The sequence below is a fragment of the Zeus faber genome (assembly GCF_960531495.2).
Source record: "Zeus faber genome assembly, chromosome: 3".
NCBI lineage: Eukaryota > Metazoa > Chordata > Actinopteri > Zeiformes > Zeidae > Zeus > Zeus faber.
This window is the reverse complement of record NC_137190.1, coordinates 13,169,696-13,181,990: the sequence shown is the minus strand read 5'-3', so window position 1 is coordinate 13,181,990 and position 12,295 is coordinate 13,169,696. Positions and strand designations below refer to the sequence as shown.

Here is a 12,295-nt window from a genome sequence, read left to right as displayed (position 1 = left end):
AGCGAGGGGGGGAAAAACAAATAATTTGACACAGATTGCTTGTGATTCCAAACATGCTCTGTTTTCTATAAACCAGTTTTGAGTTATTAAAATGTCTGATGAGCCGGACTCAGCAGGGATTTTCCCTAAATAGAAAGTATGTTACAGGCTACACTGCGCATTGTACAAGCGGGTCCAATTTGCTTTAAACCAGGACAATTACTTAAAGTGCTGAAGGATTCAAGGATAGGAGCTTAAGAGGAGAGATCAAGCGGCGGGGGATGAATTTTAGAACGGAAATGGGATGGGAACGCCATACCGTTGAGAGCTGGAATTCGGACATTAAAACAAGAATTACAGCTTCAAATCATGACCAGGATGTAGTGACTTTGAGGTGGTTTGTTGGTTCGAAAGCCACACATGTTTTTTATTTTTAAATTGATTGATAGATGGCCGGAAATAGCAGTACCACAGCAGCTCACATAAAAAATAATAAAAAAATATAAATAGGAAATGGGCAATGTGCAATAAACCTGACAATTACCTGAAAAGTTGGCAATATAAAATGAAGACAAAAAACATTAGAAAATGTACAATACACATAAGAATTAACAAAACTCTGATAGGAAACTTAACAATACACAAAAAAGAACAAAAAGAAACCATACGCTAACTAGAAGATAGAAATGTCACCATGTACAATAAACATAAAGAATAAGATAAACCCTACAATAAACCACAAAAATAACCTCCAAAAAAACAATAAAAAAAAGGCCAATACAGTATATAATAATGAAGATATAGAATTAAAAATGAACAAAAAATACAATAAAAAATAAATAAATAAATAAAATAAAAATTTTGGAAAAACAAAACAATCAAATATTAAAAGCATCTGTGCATGCTTTGTAGAGTCTGGTATAACACAACGGCAGAGTGCGTTTAATATCTGTCAAACAAACTATTAGCGGCTGTTCACCTGCGGCAGACAATAGAGGCGCTGCCCAGGGACCAAGCAGGCTTCAACGCTGCAGACGCCATTTGTTTACCTACCTACCTACTTACCAGCCGCCGCTCCTCCTGTGTGTGTGTCTCTGGCTTCATGATCCGTTCCCCTGCCGACCCGGTCCACTCCCCTACCTCTCTTGGATCTGCTATCACTTTAACGTGCTCGGGAATTACCGTAGTGCGTCCTAAAGGCTTAAAAGAAGAGTTGCATGAGGAAAAAAATAAATAAAACCACTCAAAAGCCTGGTGTGTCGAGGATACGGTACTAATGGAGATTAGAAATAGCCGCGTGGCACCTTCCCAATTAGAGTGTGTGTCAAGCTGTGTGCGTCGCTGTCGACTGAAATAGGGTTTGAAGGCCAACGCAGCTCCAGCTTGCAGACGGTTTAAACGCCTGTAGCGGCTTTCCGGCCCGAGCGAGATTAGGGTGGGAGGAGGAGGAGGAGGAGGAGGAGAAGTAGTAGTAACGGCTTGCATGGCACAGGACGGCTTTCTTATTTATTACAGTTTTTGTTATCGTGTAGGTTTTTTTCTTTTTGAAGTTATGTTAAGTTATTAATTTTTTAAATGTTCTTTTTGCGAACAACTTTACCATTAAATAATCACACAATAATGATAAAGCAGTATTTAACTTATTTATTTCGTTTATTTAGTATTTTATGTCTCAATTTTTATTAACATTTTTAAGCATATGGACAGAAAATTATATCACTCTTCTCAGAATAACCAACATGAATGATATCAATTTAAATTTTTTATTGTATTTTTTTTTTTTTCCTGATCCCCCGCCCCCTCCTCCAGCCAGTTTTCTCCTTGTTCCACATGAAATCGGACTCCAGTCCAAGTCCCGGCTCGTTGTTCTTCTGCACTACACCCAACATGTTATCTTGTCGTATCCTGAGATCAAGAGAGCGAGTGGGATCCCACTCAGCGTGCGGCTCCACCGTGTCATTACTGCTCTGCAGCTGCTATCTCACCCCAGCCCGCCCCACCCCCACCTCCCCCGGGGCGGGGAGCGACGTGGACCTCCCCCAACTAATGCTGCTCCTCCGCCCGGAGCCGGATTCAGGGGAAGCGCAGAGTGGGCTTTTGCCGCGCGGGGAGAAGGGAAAAGCATGGCGCGAGAGCCGGGTTATGCCGGTCTGGAATAGTTCGAAGCAGTGATGCGAGACTCGCAGACGATCCGTTTGTCGGGAACGGTTCCCGGCAAAAGAGTCGTTCGCTGGCGACGCGGCGGCTGCAGCCAGACGCGCGGGCCGAACCCAGACTCGAAAACCGCCGAGGGCCGCCGTCCCCGGGTCGGGGAATAATGGACGGAGACGAGTAATTCAAATGAAACGTGATTGATTTACACTTTGCGTCCCACCGAAATAAGTGCTTTGGACAGAATTCGACGATTCCGGTGAATGATTCTTCCGACACCGGAGGCGCCGACCGAATCAAACGCGGGAACGAGAACGAACGGACAAATGGAAGAAATTATTTCACCGAGTCACTCGCCAGGAGCCCAGTCTCCAAAACAAGCCCAACTTCTCATCACTAGTTTGCGGATTGAGGCGCGGCAAGTCTTTGTGCCTCTGGGGACGTGGTGGGGCGGGGGTTCTGATGATGAAGGTGGTGTTTCTGCAGGAAAGGCCGGTGGTGATGGAGGCAGAGACTCTGTGGCTCACATGTCGGGAAGCCAGTAAAAACATCTCAAGTGTTGAGACGGCGGCGAGCTGAGACATCGGGGGATGACACGCCGGTTTCGCACAACGTCACTTGTCATCAATTTTTACCCGATCACCTTCCACACACACACACACACACACACACACACACACACACACACACACACACACACACACACACACACACACACACTTCCTTTCCACAGTCTACTTCACAAAATGACATTTTGCTTCCTTCAGCACACCAGAGTTTCCGTTAGAAAAAAATGGTGCAGGTCCAAGTGTCCAGGAAGATTTCAATTTCCCTGGAGAGAATTGGGAGAGAATTGGGTCAGTTATTATCTGTGTTTGTTGAGCTGAAAAACAATTGATAAGCAGGGTATATAGAGAATGCCACCATCAAGGCATTAAGATGTATAATATGTTTTTATTAATTATTTAAAAAATGTTATACATCTAAATGTCTGGATTAGTCCTTTCAGTTAAGCCATTTAAAAAAATATATATAATGAATATTAATACTTGAAATCAAATGAAGTGCAGCCGCTTAATTTACATTTCACTCAAATACATTTTTGATCAAACTAAAAACAAAATAAATATGGCAGGGAGGTCTAAATAAATAATAAATAAACGTTTGTGGTGTCGTCCGTCTTCGTCGGGACGTCCTGTCGACATATTTTACACAGTGAATATTTACCGCCTTCTTTGGGTTGGAACATAAATATCCCAAAAAAAGGATAAACTATGTATATATGGGTCCCAACTATTCATCATCTTTCTGTTTCTCCTCAGAGTTCTAGAGTGTGAGTGTGTGAGTGTGTGAGTGTGAGTGTGTGTGTGTGTGTGTGTGTGTGTGTGTGTGTGTGTGTGTGTGTGTGTGTGCTACCTGTCCACGAGGGAGGGGGCGGGTTCTATATCTAGTTCTATATCGACAAACGTGATTGGTCACAGGTGAAGCTTTCCGATCAGCTTTAGATCGTCCAAACTGATTGGCTTCCCGTTGCAACTTGCCGAGCACGGAAATGAACAGATCCACCGACTTTATCGAAATGATCCACCCAGCACTAATTCAAATTGTGCCTGGAGGGAATTATTTTCACCGGACATTATGACCGGAGGGATTTAAACAGACTTCAACAGATTTTCCCGGTCAAAATCTGGCAATTACCGGAAAACGGAAACGCTGCTGCACACACACACACACACCAAGTCCAATGTGCATCAATTTCAATAGAGTACAGTGGGAACCAGAGACACATGCATGGCAGGCCTCCCTCCCTCCCTCCCTCCCTCCCTTTCTCTCTCAATCACACACACACACACACACACACACACACACACACACACACACACACACACACACACCTACACTAATGTAAACACGCCTTTTCGTCATCTGCTCGGCCCCTGATGTGTTTGATTCCATTCATGGCAGTGAAACGGGGGCCAAAGCACCGGGGGAGGGCTAGGTAATTGAATTAGTAGCCGAACCCCAATCCCCATCCCTCCCCTACCCACCCCCATGTCCCTCCTCCATCCATCCATCTCTCCTCCCCCCTTCCTAGCTGGGAGGGCCGGGCTAATCTTTGAGGATCTCTACCCTCCCAGGAGGGGGTGGGATGACTGCCTTGGATAGAAGGTGTGTGTGTGTGTGTGTGTGTGTGTGTGTGTGTGTGTGTGTGTGTGTGTGTGTGTGTGTGTGTGTGTGTGTGTGTGTGTGTGTGTGTGTGTGTGTGTGTGTGTGTGTGTGTGTGTGTGTGTGTGTGCGCGTGCGTGCGTGTGCACGCGCACGGTGTCTGATTTCCAGACATTGACTGTACCTAGCGCAGATTTAACGGCGCGTCTGGACACAAGGGCTCCTGACCCCTTCACCTCTGGCTGGGAGGCCGTGACTCGCTCTCTGCATGTGTGTGTGTGTGTGTGTTCGTGCGCATATGTGCACGTGTGAGGCAAAGCAACAGCTGCTCTGCAGATGTCTTAAACTATCCAAAAAAACTGCCCACTGAAAGCAGAGCCCACCGTGAAGAGAGCGTAACTGGATCCCTGGGACTCGGGGGCACTTAGTGGGACGCAGGCGTCATAAATCTAGTGTCTCCTCCAGACTGAGGATCATTAAGACACCAAGATGAGATGCTGCTTCACCAGTACTAGTACGCTCTGACTAGTACTGCAATGATGATGTGATGCCATTACACATTATCGCTCCACTGCTGTTGCTACTTACTCGTTCATTAGCACACTGCTACTCCATGTTAACTATAGATGGATATTTTATTCATCAGTGGAGGGACATCAATCATCAAAACAGTAGCAAAATAAGAATGAAATAATACAATATAAAGAAAATTATATAGAAAATATAAAGATTTGGAAACATACATATACATATGGCAATATACACTAAATACACTACACTAAGACCTAAAGAATAAAAGGTTCATGTTCGGAAATGAAATATACGGTCAATCCGACACAAATCATGAAATAAACTGTGATCCAGAAATATGTTGTTTTTATTTTTTATTTTGTCCTGATAAATGTGGTCCTTTTGTTTTATTTATTTAGATTGATGGATTTATTTATATTTTTTTACAACTATTTTATTTAAAAATATCATTTATTAAGATGCACTGTAATTTAAAAAACATTTATTGACTTATTTTATTTGTATTACCTATTTTTTTATCACCATTTTAATTGAGTCACAATTTTCAATATTTGGTCGTAGCCTCAAGCTGTGAATTGAAGATTTTAGGTAGTTGTCATCGATATCTCTTTTCTTAAATATCTCGTTGTTTTGTATTTTAATGAAGACTATTTAAAAATGGGAATATTATCCTGACGTTGCACTACTACACACAATATACACATAAAATATACAGTATACAAGTTAAAAGATGATGTGTATATATATATATAAAGATTCAAGAGGTGTATTCGTCACATACATATACATACTTCCATACATATATGCAGTGAAATGTCAAACATGGAGCGCGGGCGCAGGCGACCGCAAGGGCGGTGCCACTATCGCCACGTCGCCACATAAATCAAAGGTGTTTTCGCACTGCAGGAGCTAGGAACGTTCGTAGTTCTTAAAACGCCGTTTTGAGGGACTTTTTTAGCTCCTACTCCAGGGCAGGGACTCACGGGCACAAGAGGAACCTTCAGTGACCTCAGTGCCGGTGATTGGTCCGGACCTAAGTCCACGGTCCCTTGACGGTCCCTCGGACTGAGGACATTACACCCGGTCGAGTCGCATCGCTCTGGGCGGGGACCAGCCCACGTAAACTCAGCCATAATAAAAAATAATTACCAATAAAAGATGTAGATGCATTTATTGAGCTTATTTTAATTTCCGATAATCATCGGATCAAAAAAATCTGCGGGCAGTGTCCCGATGCATGCCCTTGCCTTACGCAAGTCGAACAAACTTTTAAATGTGGCCTTGTAGATCTAATATGAGTGGAGATTCAGCAACTGGATTGCTTATTTCTCTCCTCAGATTTGTTCAGAAACACTTTTTGGTGGACCGATAAGGTGAAATCAGTGGAAGTTACAGAGTAGACTAGAACACGGAATATGGAAGTCGTGCTGAAACCCTGTTGGCTTACGTCACTTCAGAGTTCCAGTGCAAATACAACCAGAAAAAAAAATCCCTCGACAGTATCTAGTTCTCGGGGGACCTTCCCATTTCCTAGTTCCCCTTAGGGAGTCCACAAAACTGTTTGGTGCAAAATCGCCTGAGATTGAGTCTCCGGACCATTTTCTGAGCCCATAGACCCGTTATTATAATAATAATGTTTATTTTGTTAGGTAGTCTCACTGAGTTGTAGATCTCTTTACAAGAGAAACCTTAGAACCCATAAAAAAAAAAAGCTGGATGATACAATTGCGTCACACTCTGCAGAATCCCACTTCACAACGCAGACACAGCAGATAAAACGGCCTCAGACACCATTAAAAACATCTGCAAATAAAACTGACGTCATCCACGGGAACCTCGGCTCAGTCTAATTCTAACTCTATTTTAGAAAGGCAGTGTACAGTATGTGCAGGTTCCTTCCTTTTTATGATGACTTTTACATATAACTCACAATGTACATACATATGTACAGTGTTTTTCAAAAGGGTGTACTCGTACCCCTAGGGATACTTTGGGGTACTGCAGGGAGTTCTCAAAAAAACAAAATTGTGTTAAGAAATATTGGTTATATATAATGTTTAAAAAAAAAAAAACCACATGACGCACATACAGTACGTCATTTATGTATTTTTTATTTATTTTTATGTTTTTTTCCTTTACTGTATGTTCGTGTGATCAATTAACACTCTTATTCTTGAACTAATCCTACGCTGCAGTTAAACGTCTCCTTTTAAAGGCTATAAGCTTAGCTGTAAGGGTACCACAAATTTGTTCCCGTCTGTATGTGTTAAATCATTGATCCCTGTTGGCACCTCAGGCATAAAACTTATTTCCCTGGGTGATCCCATCACAAGTGTTCCGCTCTAAACACGGCTGTGAAGGGACCCGAAACGCATTGAGGACTCCATTTCGATCGGATGGCTCAGGCCACATCGGGCGGGGGTGAGGGATGCATTGGGCCACATTTGGTCACAGCAGGAATGCACGTGGGTCCTCGGTCACATTGGAGGACCACCTAATCAACTACGCAAGCGGGTGTAAGTGCTCATTTGGTAAAATGGCTCAACGTGGGTTGAAAACACAAACAAGATTAGATGTTTGAGTTCTGTTTGGTTTACGAAGCAAAGACTACACCCGTTTTGGTTTTTGAGCATGGTCGCTGGGAATGGGAGGGTTGTATGTGGTTGTTTGCATATTGAGCTGGAGGATTTAGACACAATGCATCTGGATTCATCTGTATACAAGTAACCAGGTCTGGACACGGCCTTTGAGGAGGTGTTGAGAAGGAAAGGTGGAAAATTTCAAATGTTAAAGCTCCTTGTTCTTTGGATGGGTGCAGGGAATTCTTTCTGGCACCAAATACTGGTCTCCACTGGTCTCCACTGGTCTCCACTGGTCTCCACTGGTCTCCACTAGTCTCCACTAGTCTCCACTAGTCTCCACTAGTCTCCACTAGTCTCCACTAGTCTCCACTAGTCTCCACTAGTCTCCACTAGTCTCCACTAGTCTCCACTAGTCTCCACTAGTCTCCACTAGTCTCCACTAGTCTCCACTAGTCTCCACTAGTCTCCACTAGTCTCCACTAGTCTCCACTGGTCTCCACTGGTCTCCACTGGTCTCCATTGGTCTCCTTGTTCTTTGGATGGGTGCAGGGAATTCTTTCTGGCACCAAATACCGGTCTCCACTGGTCTCCACTAGTCTCCACTAGTCTCCACTAGTCTCCACTAGTCTCCACTAGTCTCCACTAGTCTCCACTGGTCTCCACTGGTCTCCACTGGTCTCCACTGGTCTCCAATGGTCTCCACTCTGTCTACCTTGGCAGTAAGATATTAATCAGTTGAACAACGGGGTCTCATGCAACGTGCTGTGCTCCTTAAAATTGCCTGTGGTAATCTGACTTTCTGTCCAATCAATTAAAACACCAGGGGTTTAAAACTACGTCTCCCACCAAAGCAGGAATTTACTCAATTCAAAAGTCTCAGTTGAGTCGTGGCAATAATGATGGATAGCTCTTTTCAGGGTGCCCCCACCCATTGAATTTTCGGAAGGTCTGACAGGAGCTATGGGCACACCCTCAAATTCCCTCAGCAAGTTCATTTATCTCCATTTTTGGCTGATTAAGCCATTTCAAAACAATAGATCAGAAATTGGTTGCGTCAATATAGATTTTCAGAATTCTTTTTATCACCATAGAAAGGATATTGAAATAAAGAACTAAGAAGCCTACTTTTGTGATGCTTTCGGGTTTCCTTATTAACTGCTCATCATATTGTGATTCATTGGCTGAGTGAAATTTTAAATTCCTATTTGCTGGAGGGCAGCCATTACATTTGGATACACATTAGCCCAAATCGTCTCAGTCAATCTGTCAGTTTGCCGTTCTAAGTTAATCTGCTTGATAATTGCTATGTTGTAGATATTTTTAATGCTAAACACATTTTAAGCTCATAAAATCTAGTTAATCAAATGAAATGGTCTTGTTTTCCGGTTGCACAGTAGCCAGAAATGGAGACTCTGGCGACTTTGAGTTGAGTGCCAATGGAACGTGAGACGGCTCGATGCCGTGGGATATCAAAACGGAGCCCACTAGAGAATACCAAGCCAAAATTATTTTGACCTGAGTCGATTTGTTTAGAGACGAACAAAATAAGAACATGCATTGTTTTAAGTTTTATTTATTTATTTATCAATTAAATAAATAAATAAATAAATTGTTGTCCTTGTAAGTGGTTTGTTGTTAACTTGTTAATTTATTTGTATTATTTATTTATTTGTTTGTTTGTTTGTTTTATTTTTATTTATTTTTTTTTTTTTATTATCCTGGCAGCAGATTTGCTATGGAAATATTTTATTATTATTTGGAATTTTTATTCCAGCAGGGATTTGCTGTAAATTGGTACAAATTCAGAGTTATGTTTTGCATTCAATTAGCAAGGCATTTGCTCTCTGTTTTGTGACTTATTAATGTGCTTTCCATGGTTAAATCATCTAAAAATTACAAGCTGAAATCTTACTTGCTATGTCAGGGCTCGGTGACTTATTTTCTCAACTCTCTCCTACTACTACTAATACTACTACTACTGCATATCTGTGGGTCATGTTTCCTAAACCGAGACAGTTTGCTGAATGACCCCGCCCTCCGGGCTCGGGGTACAGAATAGAGAATTAGAACAATGTGAGATGTGTCTTTTATGTGGCTGGAGATAGAGTTGCTGTTCCCTGCAGGCTGCTCCGCTCGTCTCAGTCTCACATTTATTTCACTGGAGGCCGAGTCCCGGCTGCCACTTCATTATCACCACCGCATTCCACAGCAGAGGGATCCATGAGTGGCTCCGTGGGCACGGGCCTTGTTTCTGCCAAAATTCGGCTTGAGTGTAATGGAGCATCTCCTTATGGGGCATTTCATTGTGTGTTCAAATCAAAACAAACTAATGATACAGTATTATACGTATTAGACAATATTATAAGTATCATACAATATTATATGTTTTTATACAATATTTTAATATGAAATTATACAATACAGTATACTATTATTATTATTATTATATTTTTTTTCGAGAATTCCTCTTAAGAAATGCAAATCGTAGGTACTTAAAAGATGTTAACAAAGTAGGTAGTTGAATGGCTTGCAGTAGTTTTTTTTTTATTTTTCATTATTTATTCATTTATTTATCTGTATATATTTATTGTTATAATTAATGATAGTGATTTTTTTCACATCTGGTCGAGTAAATCTCCAATAAAACAGTACAGCACTGATTTCACTAGCAGTTTACATCTTTGCTGTGTGTCCCTAAACAAGATATAGTGTTTTTGTGAACATATAACCGCTTCCTCTGCCATTTTCGAAGGGAAACCCACTCAGCGTTAATCTGAATTATTATTAATTGTATTATTATTATGTTTTGGTCACTCCTTGTCTTCAAAACATACATGTATACAGGAAAATCACCAATTTAAATCCAATTTACCCTTATCTGCTTTAACCAGCCTGACTCCTGGCACTCGGCTTGTAATTATGCAGTGCTTCTAATTATCCATTTGGCCTCCAGTGTCCATTTAACTTCCAGAATCTCGAGAATAAAAAGTGTAACATATGGTGCAGTGCAGAGTGAATCAGAACTGCATCCGTGTGGAACAACAACAATAATATTCCGACTCCTCCACAGCTGCTCAAATGGATGTCATATACCTAATTATCACGTTTGTTCAAGATAAAGACATTTCTTAATTCTGATTTTTAATGTCTTCTCTTTTTCCTTTAGCTGTGAACACCAGCAAATATCCTCGGCTGAGTTTCTCTCTGCAATAAGGTAAGAAACTGAAATTTAAAAAAAACAAAAACACATTTTTTTAAGTTGTTATGAAGTTCAAATTAATGGATGTTAAGGAGTAAACAAACAAGCAGATACATTGAAAACGAAGAGGACAAAACGACAAAGATAAGGCTTAAAAAAACAGGTTTTCAGGACATTCCCTGACACCTGCGTTGTCTCCCGGATGGATTCACAAATGCATTTATGAAGATGCATAGTTGGATTTTAGGCATTGAATAGTAAACAATCAGGGAGAAGAGTTACAGCAAGGTGAACTTTTCTTGCACGTCTACATTTTTTTGTTTTCACATTAGTTTTCGCATTTCACTGTTTGGCAAATTGGAGGTTTGCGTTGGTGAGGTGGAAAATTCAGGTTCAGAGAGTAAAAAAAACCTCCATTCCGGGATTTAGAGTCAACCACGTGGATGTTGACTGATCAAAATCAACCCAGATGCCCCAAAAAAACATGGAAACAGGACTTTTAAATATCTGGACCTGGCATTTTCCACCAATTCCTTCGGTTCACTCGGCGTAGCTCGTGCATGCGTGACGCGCGACTCAGGGATCCCCCGCCGTCACCGCAGCCTCTATTCCCGGTCGGGTCCCGTCCGACTGGGAACAGTCTCTGTGGAGTGGAAATGTTGCCGATTACGCGGTGTGGTTTATCAGCCCGAGTCTCGTCCCTGGGAAAGACGAAAAAAAAAAATGAAGAAATTGGATCGGTGTTGTGTCACCGGGAAAGTAAAGCGATGAGGTTAGCGTTGGTAGTGTACAGGGAATGTGGTGTAAAGCTGTAACGGTCTCGAAACAAGCCTCTGGATGCTGCTCTGGCTAAATAAGAACCATGATCTCACTCCGGGCTGAGCGGAACATGTGTGGCGGCTCTTCAACACGCTGTTTCTTTTCTTCTCCGGCCACAGCAGTAGTAGCAGCAGAACTCTACTACGACGACTACTACTTGGAAATATCCGCTCATCCAATGAAGTCATGGAGGAAACTTTTCCGGAGCCAAAACGATGACATAGACACAGAGCAGAAAATTCTGATTACAGATCAGCAGCTGGACGGAATTTATTTATTTATTTATTTATTTTTAACCTTCATCATTGCATTGTCCGAGCCAGTAAAAGTGTGTGTGTGTGTGTGTGTGTGTGTGTGTGTGTGTGTGTGTGTGTGTGTGTGTGTGTGTGTGTGTGTGTGTGTGTGTGTGTGTGTGTGTGTGTGTGTGTGTGTGTGTGTGTGTGTGTGTGTGTGTGTGTAACTCCCAAAGTGAAATTCTGACATTACAGCAGTTTGCATCAAGACAATGCAGGCAATTATAATAAAGTGCAAAATGCAGAAAAATAAAAAGTTTAAAACAGACACATTGAAATGAGGATGATATGAAAACAAAGAGTAGGCTTTATAAAAAACAAATCTATAAAAATGTTTGTTGTGCGGGTCTATAGGTAGACTGAGGGTGGCTGTTCCTCGGAGATGAAGCTAAAACACTGAAAGCATTACATGGTACTGAAGCAACACAACTCTTTTTCAGAATGGATAATGCAGTGATAATTTTTTTGCTTTTTCTTTTGTTAAATTATTTTTTACATGTTTTTTTTGAAAAGGTGGATATACCAGTGCAAGTACAGAGTACAAATACTGATCATTACCTAACAATAGCGGTTCG

General features: G+C 41.7%; 1 protein-coding gene across 1 annotated transcript in view; it reads left to right on the top strand.

The window, feature by feature from the left end:
• The window catches only part of LOC307228101 (talin-2), a 95,372-nt gene that overhangs the window by 12,361 nt on the left and 70,716 nt on the right, over positions 1–12,295 (top strand). Inside the window, exon 2 of the mRNA XM_079997624.1 lies at positions 10,576–10,623. The gene's annotated coding sequence lies outside the window, so the exon portion shown is untranslated. The remainder of the gene's footprint in view (positions 1–10,575; positions 10,624–12,295) is intronic.